Source organism: Rattus norvegicus, chromosome 1, assembly GCF_036323735.1.
Source record: "Rattus norvegicus strain BN/NHsdMcwi chromosome 1, GRCr8, whole genome shotgun sequence".
NCBI lineage: Eukaryota > Metazoa > Chordata > Mammalia > Rodentia > Muridae > Rattus > Rattus norvegicus.
In genome coordinates, this window is record NC_086019.1 from 5,818,988 (window position 1) to 5,834,351 (window position 15,364).

The 15,364-nt window shown below is 41.4% G+C and overlaps 1 long non-coding RNA gene and 1 pseudogene across 1 annotated transcript in view; one reads left to right on the forward strand and one right to left on the reverse strand.

The window, feature by feature from the left end:
- Positions 1-2,864: 2,864 nt before the first annotated feature.
- On the reverse strand, positions 2,865-3,351 carry Cycs-ps7 (cytochrome c, somatic, pseudogene 7; annotated as a pseudogene).
- Positions 3,352-5,240: 1,889 nt separating this feature from the next.
- The window catches only part of LOC134482575 (uncharacterized), a 28,156-nt gene continuing 18,032 nt past the window's right edge, over positions 5,241-15,364 (forward strand). The window contains exon 1 of the long non-coding RNA XR_010058825.1: positions 5,241-14,350. This is a non-coding gene — a long non-coding RNA (uncharacterized LOC134482575). The remainder of the gene's footprint in view (positions 14,351-15,364) is intronic.

Sequence of the window (15,364 nt, forward strand, 5' to 3'; positions counted from 1 at the left end):
TGTGGGGCTCATACATACAAGGGTGTGCTCAACCTACTATGGTCCATTTCCATTAAAAGAAAACAGACTGTCCCTCTCCTGGAAGCCATCCGCTTTCTGTACCTAAGATTGGGAGCTCTTAAGGCACATCCCAGATACTAGAATTTTGACTGGCTTGGTCTTGTGCAAGTCTTGTGCGGGTAACACAGTTGCGGTGGCAAATGCTGTTATAAATGCCCAAGTCCCATCAAGTTCAGAAAACAGCCCCCCACCTACTGCCTCTTAGAGTCTTTCTGAGTGCTCCCTCTTCTAGGACTGTCCCTGGAAGGAAGGGTATGATTCCGATGTCCCATTTGTTATTGAGTGCTCCACAGAACTTACTTTGCACTCTGATTAGTTGTACCTTTCCATGTTGACTGGTATCCATTACACAAAGACACTGCTCTAATGCAGCCTCAGAGCTGCCATGATCTATGAACGAGAGTTTGATACTATGCCCATTCAGCAACATAATAGGAACAGCTTCACCCCTGGGACCTATAATCTCCTCCACCATGGGTTCTTGGTTCTCATAGGTTCCCAAGTGTAAAGTACCAGGCTTGCATTTCCTCTCTGGAGTGGGCCTGAAATCCAATAGAGTTTTAAGAAGTGGATTAATGTTGTTAAAGACAGAGCTGGGGAGATGGCTCAGTCAATAAAGCTCTTGGCTCACAAGATTAAGACCTAAGTTCACATTTACAGAATTCTTGTAGGAAGTTAAGCATTGCAGTGTCCGACTATAACCCAGTGCCAGAAAAAAGAGGGTGAGACAGTGGACCCCTCAAACTTCCCCTAAAATTTTAGGCTAATGAGCAACTCTATCTCAAACACAAAGTGGAAGTCACCTGAGGAACAACATGCACACAAACACATATGTACACAAATACACACACATGCACATTCATACATATACACACATGCATGGACATACATATACACATGCACATAAATACACACATATAAATGCACATACAGACATACACATTCACACGCATTCATCCACTCACAAATACAAATACATGGGCATTCTCTCTCTCTCTCTCTCTCTCTCTCTCTCTCTCTCTCTCTCTCTCTCAGGCATGCACCCACACACAAATAGCATCCATACACATGAACACAATACATGCACATACAGAAATACAAGAATAAAAATAAAAATGAATATTTAAGGAGAGATTCTTTCCCTCCACCTCATTTTCTGTCCATCCCATTGCTTATGTGAAAGCCTTAAGATACATATTTTCCAAGCAAATTGCACGATACCTTTAAGACAGCAAACATTACTAACAGATTCTTCACCACCTTTCTTGCCATTACGTTTTATAAGGTGAAAATGCTGCTAAAAAAAAATCAGCAATGTGAACATGACATTGACGTAGTACTGAGCATGAAAGAGAAAACAGAGACAGCTTGGAGAAATGTCACCACACAGGTCTCCATTGTCCCAGGAGGACACCAGTCAGTGACCACTCCTCAGAGTTTTGGAAGTTCTTACTGGCAAGTATTTTATGTTCCCTACTCTCTTTTGAAATTTCATTAAGAAAGGAAGCCATTCTGCCCTCCATGTCCAGTTGCCCAACAAGGCACACCCAGGTTTCTGCTAACATCAGTGCAGGGGTTCTAGGAGACCTCCATGGGGCGCTGTCTCTACAGTCAGTGTTCCTAGGAGGAGGTGTATGCATTTGGTGAATTTGCCAACCCACCCTTGCCAATTCCATGAAGCTGGAGCTTCATCAAGTCCATGCATTAAGCGAATCAGAAGAATTCTTCCAACTATGCTGAGAAGTTCATTGGCATTTCAAGGAAAAGATGAGTCAAAGCTAGCTTCCCCACTTGAAACCAGGAGTTGAAATTGGATCTCCATCTAATGCTGCTGGCACAGACCAGAGCGTCGAGAACTCTCCAAAACTGCCAACTGAAATCACCCACCTCCTGAAAGTAATTTTGTGATGGCATAGCATTTAACCTAGGAGGGAAACTGTCTCCTGGCTGGGGCTCACACGGTGGGTGGAGGGATGGACACAGTCCCCTCTGGGTCCCTTAGCAACAGCAGAACACGTTTGCTATCCTCTTCAGTCATATTCTTCAGGATCACTGGATCTCTAACTAGGAAAAATAACAGGCAGCACTAAAAATGAATCTTCAGTGATCTAAACACTGACTCAAGCCATAAGTCCTGATGTGTAAGCATTATTTAAAAGAAGGATGTCTCAGTCAATGCTCTATTGCTGTGAAGAGACACCATGACCATAGCTTTTCTTATAAAAGGAAGCATTTAACTGGGGCTTGCTTATAGTTTCAGAGGAGATTTAGTTCATTATCATCATGGTGAGGAGCATGGCGGAACTCAGAAAGAAGTAACTGAGAATTTTACATCTGGTTCCTCAGGCAACAAGAAAAGAGATACTGGGTCTGGCTTGCGCTTTTAGAAAAAAAAATAAGTGTTAAATACTCTTTATTTGATATTATACATAAATCACAGTACGTGCTTTTCAGTGGTAAAAGGCAGCATCCTTGACATAGGGAATTCTAATTAAAACAGCATCGCCAAGAGTGGAGAGTTGCTTCCTGGTGTTTATCCATTGCCTAAAACGGTCCAGCGAACACAAACTGAAACATAGGTGATTCTTGTTTCTGAGACGGTGATAGGATTTTCCCAATGTTTAAACATTTTCACATAGCCCGTCATATAAATCTAAGCATAAAACCATTTAATAGGTTTGAGGGGACACCCCCCATATTTATGGAAAGTAAAACATTACTAATTAAGTCCAATCCTATCTTGAGAAAGGAAGAGCAGTGTTACCATATATACATTCAGAACCCTTACTTTAAAAGGATCATATCCACTTTGCTACAAGTCAGTTTTACTTAAATCAGGATTGTCCAACAAAAACATTGTTAGCCATTCATGATCTGAATTTGGCATATGAATCAAATTATGGTATACATTAAAAGCCATGAGACATTTGTTTTACAATAAATAAAGCAATGGAATTACTCATTAATAGCCTTTTTAAGATAAGCTATTAGGTCTGATCTTTCTCCCTTTTTAATTCTAGTGAAGATCAATTTTGTTCCAGAGATGTACTTTTTGCAATTCTCCAAATACTCCATCAGGACATCCTCTCCCCGGGGGATGCATTTGTTCTTGTTGGCATCTATGTAGTATAATCAAGGAACCTGACCTGTCTTCCACCCAAACAGACCAAGGAGGTTTGGTCCAGTCTTATGCCTGCCTGCCTTTTCCACAGTGTAGCACTGGGGATACTTCTGAACGAAACTCTTCTTGCCTTTTTCAGCATCACCCACTTTTAATTCACTCCTGGCTAATCAACATTGCATGTGTTCAACCCAAAGACAGACATCCCTACACACTTCTTCCAACAAAGCCACACCTACTCCATCAAGACCACACCTCCTGAACCTTCTCAAGTAGTTCTACTCCCTGAAAACTAAGCATTCAAATATATGGACCTATGGGAGTCAGTTTTACTCAAATTACCACCAAGCAGGGAGTGGGAGGGATAGGAGGAGACACATAAACAATATTTTCTAATAATACTAAGTCTATATTTTAGATTTAAAAACCAAGGTTTAAAATAAAGTATTTCAAACCGACATACTACAGCCAATGCAGAAGCAAAACTAAAAGCTAGGGAGGTGACTGAGTAGGCAAAGCCCATGCTGTGCAAGCATGGGGACCTGAGTCTGGATCCTGAGCACCCATGCAAGCAACTAGTGTTGTGGTGCACACCTGACACTCCGGTTCTGGCTGGTTCTGCTGACTTGGTGACTGGCTAGCCTCATCAACTCCTGAGCTTCTGGTTTGGTGAGAAACTCTGTCTCAAAAAGAAAGTGGGCAAAAATAGAAGAGGATGCCCACTTCTGATCTCTGACCTCTACATATACATGAATAAGTGCATGCAAAGATGTCCCCATGCATATATAACACACACACAAACACACCTGAAAACTGCTTGTGTGTCCTCATTGGTAAACAATTACTAGACACCAGTAACTACCAAACTTAGAAATGCACATATGCACCCAGTCAGTATGTCAGTTCCTTCACCAGCCTTTCACCTCCAAGTGAGGGAGGTTTGTAACCAATGAGTGTTTCACTCATAAATATATTAACTATCAATCTACTGGAACTCACAGTGACACTTAATGGAAAGGTGTTACTCAAGGAGTTGGAAAACTCAGGTTCGAGACCCAGATTCACCAGTAATGAGTGATGTGCTATTGAGTGAATGGCATTCCCTGACGGGGCTCCTAGCCCTGGCCCTGGGAGATGCAGTCAATGGGACAAAGCATGCCTCCTGTTATCCCGCCCTTGCTTCACCTCAGCCTGTTACCGCCAGGCTCTAGTGAGGGTGAATTTAAACACTAACCCTTCAGCTTACCCTAAGGGTCCTCTTGGGAGAATGGATGGCTCTAAAACGATATCAGGTCAAAATGAGAAATCCAATGAAAAAAGATCCATTTGTCAATAGATACTGAGATTAAGATCTATGGACACCTTCAAGTTCACAAAAACTACCATGTTAAAAATATTACACTCACCCAGATAACACATCCAAGGCCCTGAAATATTAAATTAATTACCAACAGCAGACTTCATTTAATTAATCAACCATCAAAAGTCAACTTAATTTCTGCTGTAATCACCCAGTGCTAACTTCAGTGGCTCTTTATGATGTCATTCCAAAGAGGGACAAAGCATATGATTGGTTCCACTTTTAAAGGAACTCTCATCACATTGGTGCCATCTCTATTTTCACTGAGCTTTGAAATTAGCAGTGATTGGTGGAGTCTAGATGTGCATTCTCATTCCACTCATCCTCATTAAAGCTACTCTGCTTCAAACACCTCCCCACTTCATGAGTTCTATTCATTCACTGTACCCCCTCTTCCTAACTGACACGTTGTATTTTAGCCCTAAATATTTCTTCTGTTTCCATTTTTAGCTATCTAACCCCTATTCTATTGAATGACTAGATTCTGTAACTGTTTTCACTTCCAAAGCAGGATTTTTGACCTTTCCAAAGTAAGATACAATATAGTATGATTTTTAAAAAAATAGTGTGACTTTTTGGTGTCTGTGTGTGTGCTTGCACACCCATGTGTGCACAAGTGTGAATATGTGTGTTTGGGTATTCACCTATGCTTGTGAATGTAAGGAGACAGTGATTTTCCTCTTTTGCTCTGTATTTTATGTTTTATTAAGACTTATTTATTTATATTCTATGTGTATGTGTAAGTGTCTGCACGTATGTAGATATATTATGTGTATATCTGGCACCTAAGGATACCAGAGGTGGGTATCAGTTCTCCTGAAACTATAGGAACAGATGGTTGTGATCTACCATGTGGGTGATGGGAATTGAACCTGGTCCTCTGCAAGAGTAGCGAGTATTCTTATCCCTCGGGGTCTTCTCTCTAGCCATCATATCTTAATTTTGAGACAGGGTCTCTCAGTAAACTTGGACCTTGATGTTTCAGCTAGACTGCTGGCCAGCAACCTCCCAGAATCCACCTGTCTCCACTCCTACAGTATTGGAAATATAAATGGTCACTGCTATGCCAGGCTTTCTCATGGGTGCTGGGGACCCAAACTCAGGTCCTCATGCTTATGAGGTGACCACTTTACCCACTGAGCCATCTCCTCAGCCTCCTCCCCAAGAAGTTTAAAAGAAAAGAATTAACAGCTCTATCTGTAACCATAAACTTTTCCAGTCTAGATATTCTACTCAGAATTGAAACTATTTTGTCAAAAATGATGTAGTCTCATGAGGGGAAAAAAAAAGAGGATTTTTTTTTTTTTAGAAAAGATTCTGCAATCTTTAGCCTGTCCAATCTTAAATGAGACTGGATGGTATTTAAGGTGAGAGTTTTTCCCAGTTTTCAAGCTGTTACACAATTCTCAATCTGCACTGAGACATTTGTAAAATGCAGAATATACTGCCTTTGACAAAATACAAGAGCAAAAGTAGCAAAGAGAGGGAAGTGGGCTGCTATGACAGTCAATGACATGGACAGCTGCTCCGGGTCCATGGAGATGGTGCACCCCCTCCATTCTGCTCAATCTACAACCCTTCCTTGAGGATAATTGAGTGCTAATTCAAGTGGATGAGGCAATGGACCAACACGGGTTTCATAAAATATGAATGTTCTCAAGCACACATTCCTTCCGGCAGCTGCTTCTTCGAGACAGCCCTGCAACTCATAATCACATTCACACTGCGTCAAGGGTACTCATTGGCCAACAGCAAGCCATGATTAACTCCTTTGTACCACTTGAGACAAGAGAAACAGTGATCTTAGAGAGAAAAAATATGCCACTGCTTGCTTATTGTCTTCATTTTTCTTCATATTGTTGCCTTTGGTAACAGTACCACAGTTGAGGATTAGAGTCTAGAGTATGATTGTCTTCAAATAACATGAGCATATGGTTCTCGAAGCGAGAACCCTCAAGATCTGTTAAAGTTCACTGTTCTATGGCAATAGTAAAAGGATGCCTATATGATGAAAAACTTACGTCACAAGTTGGTGAACTACTAATCTTCCACTAAAATGAATTAAGTTTAATATGAGTTAAAGAGTTGTTAAGTGTTTGCTCTTAGTCCTAGCAATTAAGAGGCAGAAGACAGTGGCTTTTATGAGTTCAAGGGCAGCTTAGTCTTCACAGTGAGTTCTGGTCTAAGCCATACGATCTTGTCCCAAAGCCACTAAACAAATAAATAAAATTAAAACAGTGTGCTGACCATAAAGAAACATGATGGTTTAAAACCAGGATGAAATACTTGCCAGTCCCCAACCAAAAAGAATATGATTTATGGTGTTTAGGGTACACACAATAATGGAAATTTATAACCTGTAAGTTTATATGGCAGGCATGGGAAGGATGCTGTGATTTATTTAGTCTTAGATTCTCATTTTCTAGTGAACAGGCTACCAACATGCCTGCTATACACGGTGGTCTTAAATAAGAGACAACTCCCGAGGAAAAATCTCCTTTGGAAGAGTAGATAAACAGCCACATCTGCCTGGAGTCGGGTTGTACCTCCCACATGAAAGCCATGGAAGACTGAAATAGGTGTCAGCAGACTCTCACGTTCTGCCGCTCAAAACAGTCTTAGTTCCATCTCACTCACAAGAAAAACTCAGGTTCACTTTTTGAACGCACACCACTGCTGATGTCTCATTCCTGCCTGGAACATTCTAACCTGCTGCCCTCTCATTCTAACCTGGAGCATATAACCTGTCTGCCCAGGGCACCATTCAAACACACAGTCCAGGGTAGAATTGCCTTGGTGGTATCTGATTTCCCTATGGAATTCTCCTTCTGGGTGGGCTCCTCTCACCTCTGCCCTCATCCCCAAGAAGCTGTGCTTTGTTTTCACACATCTTGATTCTTCCACGTCTCGAAAAGATGTCCTATCACTACCCGACAGAATATAGAGACCTGCGATCAAGCTCTGACAAGTTTCATCTCATTAGTGCCTTTTTTAATCATCAAGGGTGACAACCCATGATAAATTATGTCAAAACACGGGATTCTAAATGAGGAGAGGGAAGGTGGGAAGAAAGTGGCACGCTCTGAGAATAGATAATGTTTCTTTTGCCTCGTTTTGAAATTAAAGAGAAAGAAAGGCAAGCTGAGGGCAAAGAGGGCTCAGATAGGAGAGGGAAAGACCATGCTAAGAAGAAATTAAATGGGATACTCATTATTTCCCAGTTCTGCTTTTTGACCTGTCTATATGGTAAGACAGAGAACTTGTCTGAAACTCAAAATATAATAATAATAATAACAACAACAACAACAACAACAATAATGTCTGGCATATTACAGTTTACACAGCTGTTATGGTCACCTCTACACCAACAAAGCAGATACAGCATCCCAAATCCTGGATGCCTGGCCAGTCTCTATCCACAAACCTACTGCCTCTCAGTGAACTCTCTAGAACTGAGCAGAGGTGAAAGCAGAGATAGGTGGCAAAGGAGGGATGAAGGAGAACACTATGGGAGCCATTAGAAGCCATCATGCAAGAGCACATTCACACTCGGAAGGAAGCATCTTCAGCATTGGCCCCACCCACAGGAACCTCTCCACAACCCAGAACAAAAGACACAACTGCAAAGAATATCTAACATGCCTGCTGACCTGACTTTTGTTCTCTGCTGACTACAGCTTTCCTGGGTTGACTGTAGGTAGGTTCCAGAAAAACTAGGTAGTAGCAGACATAGAGCGGAAGCCCTGAAGAGGGCACAGAACTCCTGGTCTGATTATCACTCAGAGAACAAGCAATGCTCAGGCATGGCTGGTTTAATCAAGCTTTCACTTAACGAACTACAATTTGAGTTTATTAAAAAAATGTCTTGTTATATATCTGAGCATATGCTTTAGGAGAGAGGGAGAAAGATATCACGAGAAGGTCATGAGCACCCATCCTACAGGAGGTAGGGGTGTCTTGAGGGAAAGTCCTAGGTAAGCCTTTAAGGGAACAAATGAAACATGGAAACCCAGTTTGGGGTGTACAATGGAGTCTTGAGCTTTGCCTGAAATGAAGGCAAAGCTGGGTTCATTATTTCAATGTTAGAGACCAGAAGTCTAATTGAAATGCAAGCCCACAATAGACTCTCCTTACTGCTAGGCCCAACGCAGGAGAAAAGTCTCTAAATGGAAAACTGAGGCCTCAAAGACGTTCAGAGCAAAGTGTTTGGAGTTGTACTTCCTGCTTGCTCGTGTTTCCCTCATAAAAACACCAGGTTCAATCTAGAAAAGTAGATAAAAATGAATTTCCCCCTCAACTCTGATGAGCTATGTATTTACACCAGATTAAACATATCTTCTTTAGTAATTAAAGCCAAGATAATCAATCAACAGTTTATATAATTTCAGATACCTATTGTGCTACATGCTCTTAACTCCCATGACAAGCAAAACTGTCTGGAACTTACAAGATATCCGCCCGTCTTCATCTGAAAATAAGAGCTTTGTTACCACTGATGTGACTTTCAGCAGCTTCTCTTCAGAATCAAGCTTCCTTCAAGAAGTCCTATAATTCCCTCTTATTTACATTTCAATCTATAGCAACAGGGCATCCCTTGCCACAACATTGTCAAAACCACCAATGTCCTGGCCTTGCCCAATCAAAGAGACACTTTGATTTGACAAAATCCCCTTGGAATTCATCCATGTCCCTTCCACATAGCTGTCTGTGGTTCTGTCCCATGACTGGATGACCTTCTCGGCTGACCACATCTCCTTTACTGTGCACTTGATTGATAGTACTCTTCCCTCCTTTGAACTGCCTTGAACCTTATAGACTGTTCTTAGGCATTCTCCTCACTCTCCCTCATTCATTCTGGGAGCTGATTCATTCAGAATCCCTCTCCTTGACTTACCACACAGACATCTTTTCTCTTCTGGTCCTTTTCCCTCAGGCGATATAGCTGGGACACATTGTTGGTATATAAATCAAAATAGTTTTGAGAGACACAGTAGGTCTAGTAACCAGGAAAGGAACAGGTGCTCCAGTCAAATGTGCAGAAGAGCGTATTGGGAACTCTTCAGTGAACGGGCTCCAGGGTAGAATGAAATGAGTGGATTGTGATTAAGTCCCTCAAATGCAGTACCACACACCTGTTCATCAAAGTCAGTCTCCTCATCCTTGTAAGGTATTTAACGTTGGATATATTAATATAAATAAATAAATCTTAAGAAAAACAAAACACAGAGCAAAAGAGGCTCCTTACATTCACAAGCACAAGTGAATAAACAAACATATCCACACATGTGCGGCATGGGTGTGCAAGCACACGTACACACACACACACACACACACACACACACACACACACAGTGTTGTAGAGAGAATTATTCTCTTTTACTTTAGAAAAGAAATTTTGATTACCTGCGGGTTGCTAGCACATGCAGTGGTAGGGTAAGACTGCATCTAGGGGAAAGGAAAGACATATGGTACAATCCAGGTAAAGCAAAACGGTGTCTAGGAGGCAGCAGGACCAGTGGTCCAAAGGAAAGAGCATCAGCAGCATCTGAATGACCAAAGGACAGGGCAACTTAGTCATGTCTAGAAGAGGAAGTCACCCTAGAAGGTACTAGACAGTGACCCCTTGGGGAATTCCCAGAGATTCACAGAAGGACTGTCAAGGGGACCCACAGCTCCTGTAGGTTTGGAGCCTGAGTCAGAAAAAGGTAGGCTTTCTCTTGATGTGTTCTAAGACAGAGTCCCCCAGGTAGCTCTGGAATTTCCCGTGTGGACCAGGATGGCCTCCAACTGCTGGTAATCCTCCTGCCTCTGCCTCCTAAATGCTAGGATTACAAGCATGTACCACCGAACCTGCTGCCCCTGAAAGTTTTGTCCTGGAAAGTAATGACTCACAGAGAAGTTGTAAAGTTAATGAAGCTGTTAACTTTACTATTAACGTTTCATTAATACTTTAGTATTAATGAAACTGTTGCTATAATGTTTTTGTTTTTCTGCAGTAAACAAATCCCATTTTATCACAGGATGACTCTTCCCTTTTCAGCTACAATGTTTAATTTTATACATACACACCCTTGCATAGTGAGGTGATACATCTGGGAAGCTATTAAGATCTTACCAAACATTATCAATTCATGATGGAGTGTGTCACACATGTGAAGGGGAAGGATTACTTGAAATAATTACAAATAGATTTTTGCTCACAGCAAACTCACAACAGGGCTCTCTTAATAAATAGTCTCTTTTTACTCCAGAGTTGACTTAGTGAAAGGGATTAACTCATGATCTGAAAGCAGATCTTAGCAGGGCTCAAAGGACAGTATCCCACAAGACATCTGGAGAAGCCCCTGATTAATGAATAAGTTAATTAACCAGATAGCTGTACTCTTAGGAGAGAATTTCATTGTTTGGATAAAGAATCCTAGTAATTCAACCTAAAAATCACCAGTCATGCCAATTTTTGTAAAGCAGCATCTGTTAAATGAATGTTCTTCTAGAACACTCTCTGTGACTCAGCACTTGTAACCCAGGATACTGGGGCTGCCATGACTCAGGGGATGTTCTAGCTGGCCATGATGACCTAGAACCTTCACATTGACCCCTAACCTCCCATTATGACAAGCAGCATCATGAACACCCAGCACAGAGTTCTCAAATGTTATTCATCTAGAGTTCGAGACTCCAAAAACTGAATCCTTGAATAAAGTCTCTAAGCAAGTTAAACGATGTGTTACCCTTTGCTTGTACAATGGGTCCACAAGGCCCTCTCACACAGAGGCAGAGCACACACAGAGCCTCTTCTCTAGCACTGGCTTAGCAGGTGGTAAAGATATAAACAAACATAAGTAAGGAGCATGACTGTCAAGCATATAAAATTATTTTAATGGGAAATGCTGCTGGGGACGAGGCTCTGTGCTTACAAGAGGGTAAGTGTCTGTCATGTGAGCACGAGGGAGGAATGGCGTTCAGAGCCATAGAATTTGTTTTAATGTCAGGTGGCATTGGGGTCTCTTGTTATAGCATGTTAGGGTAGCTGGCTAACTAGGCTAGCTAAATCTTCAAGCTCCGGGTCTCAGTGAGAGACCCTGCTTTCAGTATATAAGGTGGAGTCCAATCAAGGAAGGCACACAACATTTGACCTCCACATCCCACCTATGCCCCCCACCCCCCCACACACAGAGAGAGAGAGAGAGAGAGAGAGAGACAGAGAGAGACAGAGAGAGAGAGAGACAGAGAGAGACAGAGAGACAGAGACAGAGAGACAGAGAGACAGAGAGACAGAGAGACAGAGAGAGACCACGAGCGCCTGGTAATAAATTAAAATAAAAATAGAGAACACTGTTTATAAAACACAAAACATTCTTAAACCTTCACAAAGCGTTGAATAATAGCTTATTAGTGATCAGGGAAAGGGAGAGCTTATTTAGTAACTCAATATTCAAATCATTTTTTGAAAAGGACACTCAGAACAAATAGGTAATCCTATTTTGGTAGAAAATATCATTTTATAGAGTGAACATTAGTTCTTGATAATCAGTTAACACACAGGAGTCAGTGATCCAGATAAAACATGCAAGTGAAAATTTTGCCAGAGTATCAGCTAGGACCCTAATCACAGACCATGGGTTTAGTTCATCTGAAACTGGAGACAAACATCTAATCCATTGTTGAATAATACTAGGTTGAGACTTTTAACTATTGAACAAGAGCTACTCTGGTAAATATGCAGTGAATAAGGACACAGATGCACCCACACATCTGTCCACACTATGATATATTGCATGATAAAAGTTATAGAGACTGTTAATGAAAATAAGAAAAGAAACCCCATTTGGGAAAACCATATAAACAAAATCAGAATCCCTGCCAAGAGCAAAAAGTTCAGGAGGATAAAAGAAATGGTAAAATAATCTTGTTTTCTAGACAATTTTCAATTACTTTTCTGTGGTGGCAAGTAGCATACTTAACTATGAATGAGCCTCAACATTTTTTGGGCAGGTTATAAACACAAATAAGATTTCTTTGCTAAGCTTGGCAATCATATAATACACTCTGCTAAAAGACACCTGTGTCTTGATACCAAGATCCTAGCGGCTGGTGGGACAGCCCAATGGTAAGGTGCTTGGCTAGCATGTAGAAGACCATGGGTTTGATTCCTGTCACTACAAAAACAAGCAAACACATCTAAAGATAACTCTAAACTATACAGAGAGGGCATATTATTGTTTTCCAGGTAAAAATACTGAAGGTCAGGGAACATAGATGGCTTGCCTGTGAGTAAAACTTTGTACTTGAGTCACTCCTCCTGGTGGATGGGTGAGTGGGGGAACCCAGTCTTGAACATCTTAACTCTGAGGGAGGCAGAAGATCAAGTTGATGAAGACTAGATTGTGACCCAAGTTAAAACCTGAATGTTGCTAATTCTTGGGGAAGTCACTTTAAGGTTCGGACTGCTACAGGGAGGAAGCAAAGGGCATTTGATTTTTTTCCCCCCAGACAATATTAAAATCTACAATGCCCGTTCCTGTCATCCTTTGAAAAATAGATTCCCTAGATGGGGCAAGCATTTTTCAATGTTTTAAAGGGCAGCTTGGTGGAGCAAGTCTCACTGCTAGTTCAGTTCCCATGGAGACCTGGTCCACAGCTGTCCTCACCAGCACAGCAGCTATGTGTCAGGTGGTTTACGAAAGTTATTCTACCATATAGAATTAACAGCTTCCCTGAGCTTCACATTCAGAGCTGGGACTGGAAAAGCAAGTCCAGGCTCAGTGTTATAGAAAACCACCACCTTCAGAAGAAAATAAGCATAAAATACTTAACAGAGTAAGACCCAATACCGAAATGGCTTCAGCTTCTCTCAGGAGTCTCCAAAGAACTAGCAGAATGGACCCCGATTTTCTTCATATGACCAACGTTTGTAGAGATGCTACTTGGTGATCACTTTCGCCAATTCTCAGTGAAGACTCTTCCAACTTTTCTTTCCCCAAAGCCAGTTGTTTGGATGGATCCTGCACTGTTCCCTGCTTCCTGATTCTCCTCTTTCTCTTTTGTTTGCAGTTCTGAGGACAGAACCCAGACCTTCACAGCAGACAGCAAGTGTCCTACCAGAGAGCTACATCCCCCAGTCCTGCTGCTCAATGCTGGAAAGATTCATGTATTTTCATAAATCTACTGTCTGCTCAATAATTCTCCTTAAAGTGGAAACAGATATTGCCAGCGTACACCTTTGTGGCAGAACCAGTTCGATGAGGACTCGTCGTACAAGCTCTACCCCATTCAGCTTCGGAACTCAGAACCCGGCATAATTAAAATAAGTGACATCTGTAAACTTCATTATAATCTCGGTTTGCTTTCAATATCATATTCCTCCAAAACCTACGGCAAGCCATGCTAATAAAGAGAGTGGGGGACGACTGCATCCTCCTTTCTGCTCTTTCCTGACCTCCAATCGAGTCCTAACAAGCAAAGAAATGAACGAGAGCCGAGGGAGGGAGGGGGACAGGCCCCGAGAGCGCAGATAATTCACACACAGTCTAATTAAGTTATAATGAAAGTGCTCCTTGTGGCACTTCCCTCCTTCGCTCCTACTGCTTTTTGTTTTATAGTCGTGGGGTGAGTTTGTGGAGAAAGTTAGCAGGCCTCCTGCAATGGATGCTTGCCCCGACCTACAGACACATGTGGAATGTGAGCGCCAGAGATCTTGATGAAAAGAGCAGAATGTGGTCAAATACGGAATGCGAATGCACGCTTTTGTGGGTTTAATTCTTACGAAACCCACGTCTGAGTTTTGTCAGCCTCTGAAAGACCTTCAGGTAAGACAGCCTGAAAAATGCTATACTCAACCAACCGCAAATGATGGGTAGCTGGTGCTCTTACACAGCTCGAGGGCACTGCTTGGTATTTTGAACACATTTGTTGTAAAGAACATACCAAATGTATCAAGTGAGCGTTTCGTAGCATAGATGAAGATCTGCTGAATTAATCATTTTAATAGCAAGGAGCTTTTCTTAGTCTCTGGAATTAAGGTAGATTCCCTACCCCTCTTGCTTAATCACCTCCTTTGGCTTTAATATATGGATCACATAGTCATTTGAGGACTTCTTGGTACGTTTTCTGCCTCTCTGCTGAGCTGGCAGTTTTGTTGAGATTAGAAGCCAAGTCTGATTTGTTTGGCACTATAAATCCAAGTGTTTTCCTAGAGCATGATGTGGAGTAAATGTTGCTTTTACATGTTCAATAAAATGAATGAATTGATGAGAGAATGACAGTTGATAGATGACAGAGAATAATAATAATAATAATAATAATAATAATAATAATAATATAGACAGACAGACAGATGAGCACATAGTACTTAGGCCCAGATGCTAACTTCTGTTGTGACCTATTGAAGTAATAATAATAATAATAATAATAATAATAATAGTAATAATAATAATATAGACAGACAGACGAGCACATAGTACTGGAGTCCAGGTCCAGATGCTAACTTCTGTTGTGACCTATTGAAGTAATAATAATAATAATAGTAGTAATAGTAATAATAATAATAATATAGACAGACAGACAGACAAGCGCATAGTACTGGAGTTCAGGCCCAGATGCTAACTTCTGTTGTGACCTATTGAAGTCATTGTCCTATACAACATTTCTGCCTTTGCTGCACAGACTGAAGCCCAATAGCACACAGTTTTAGTTACCTCCACCGTACCTGAGGATTCTAGCAAATAGTTTGTTCTTTTAAATCAACCCTGGTTGAAGGCAGATCAAGGTCTCAGCAGTAAACAGACCTGATGGACCCTGGGTACAGTCTGAGGTAACATCTA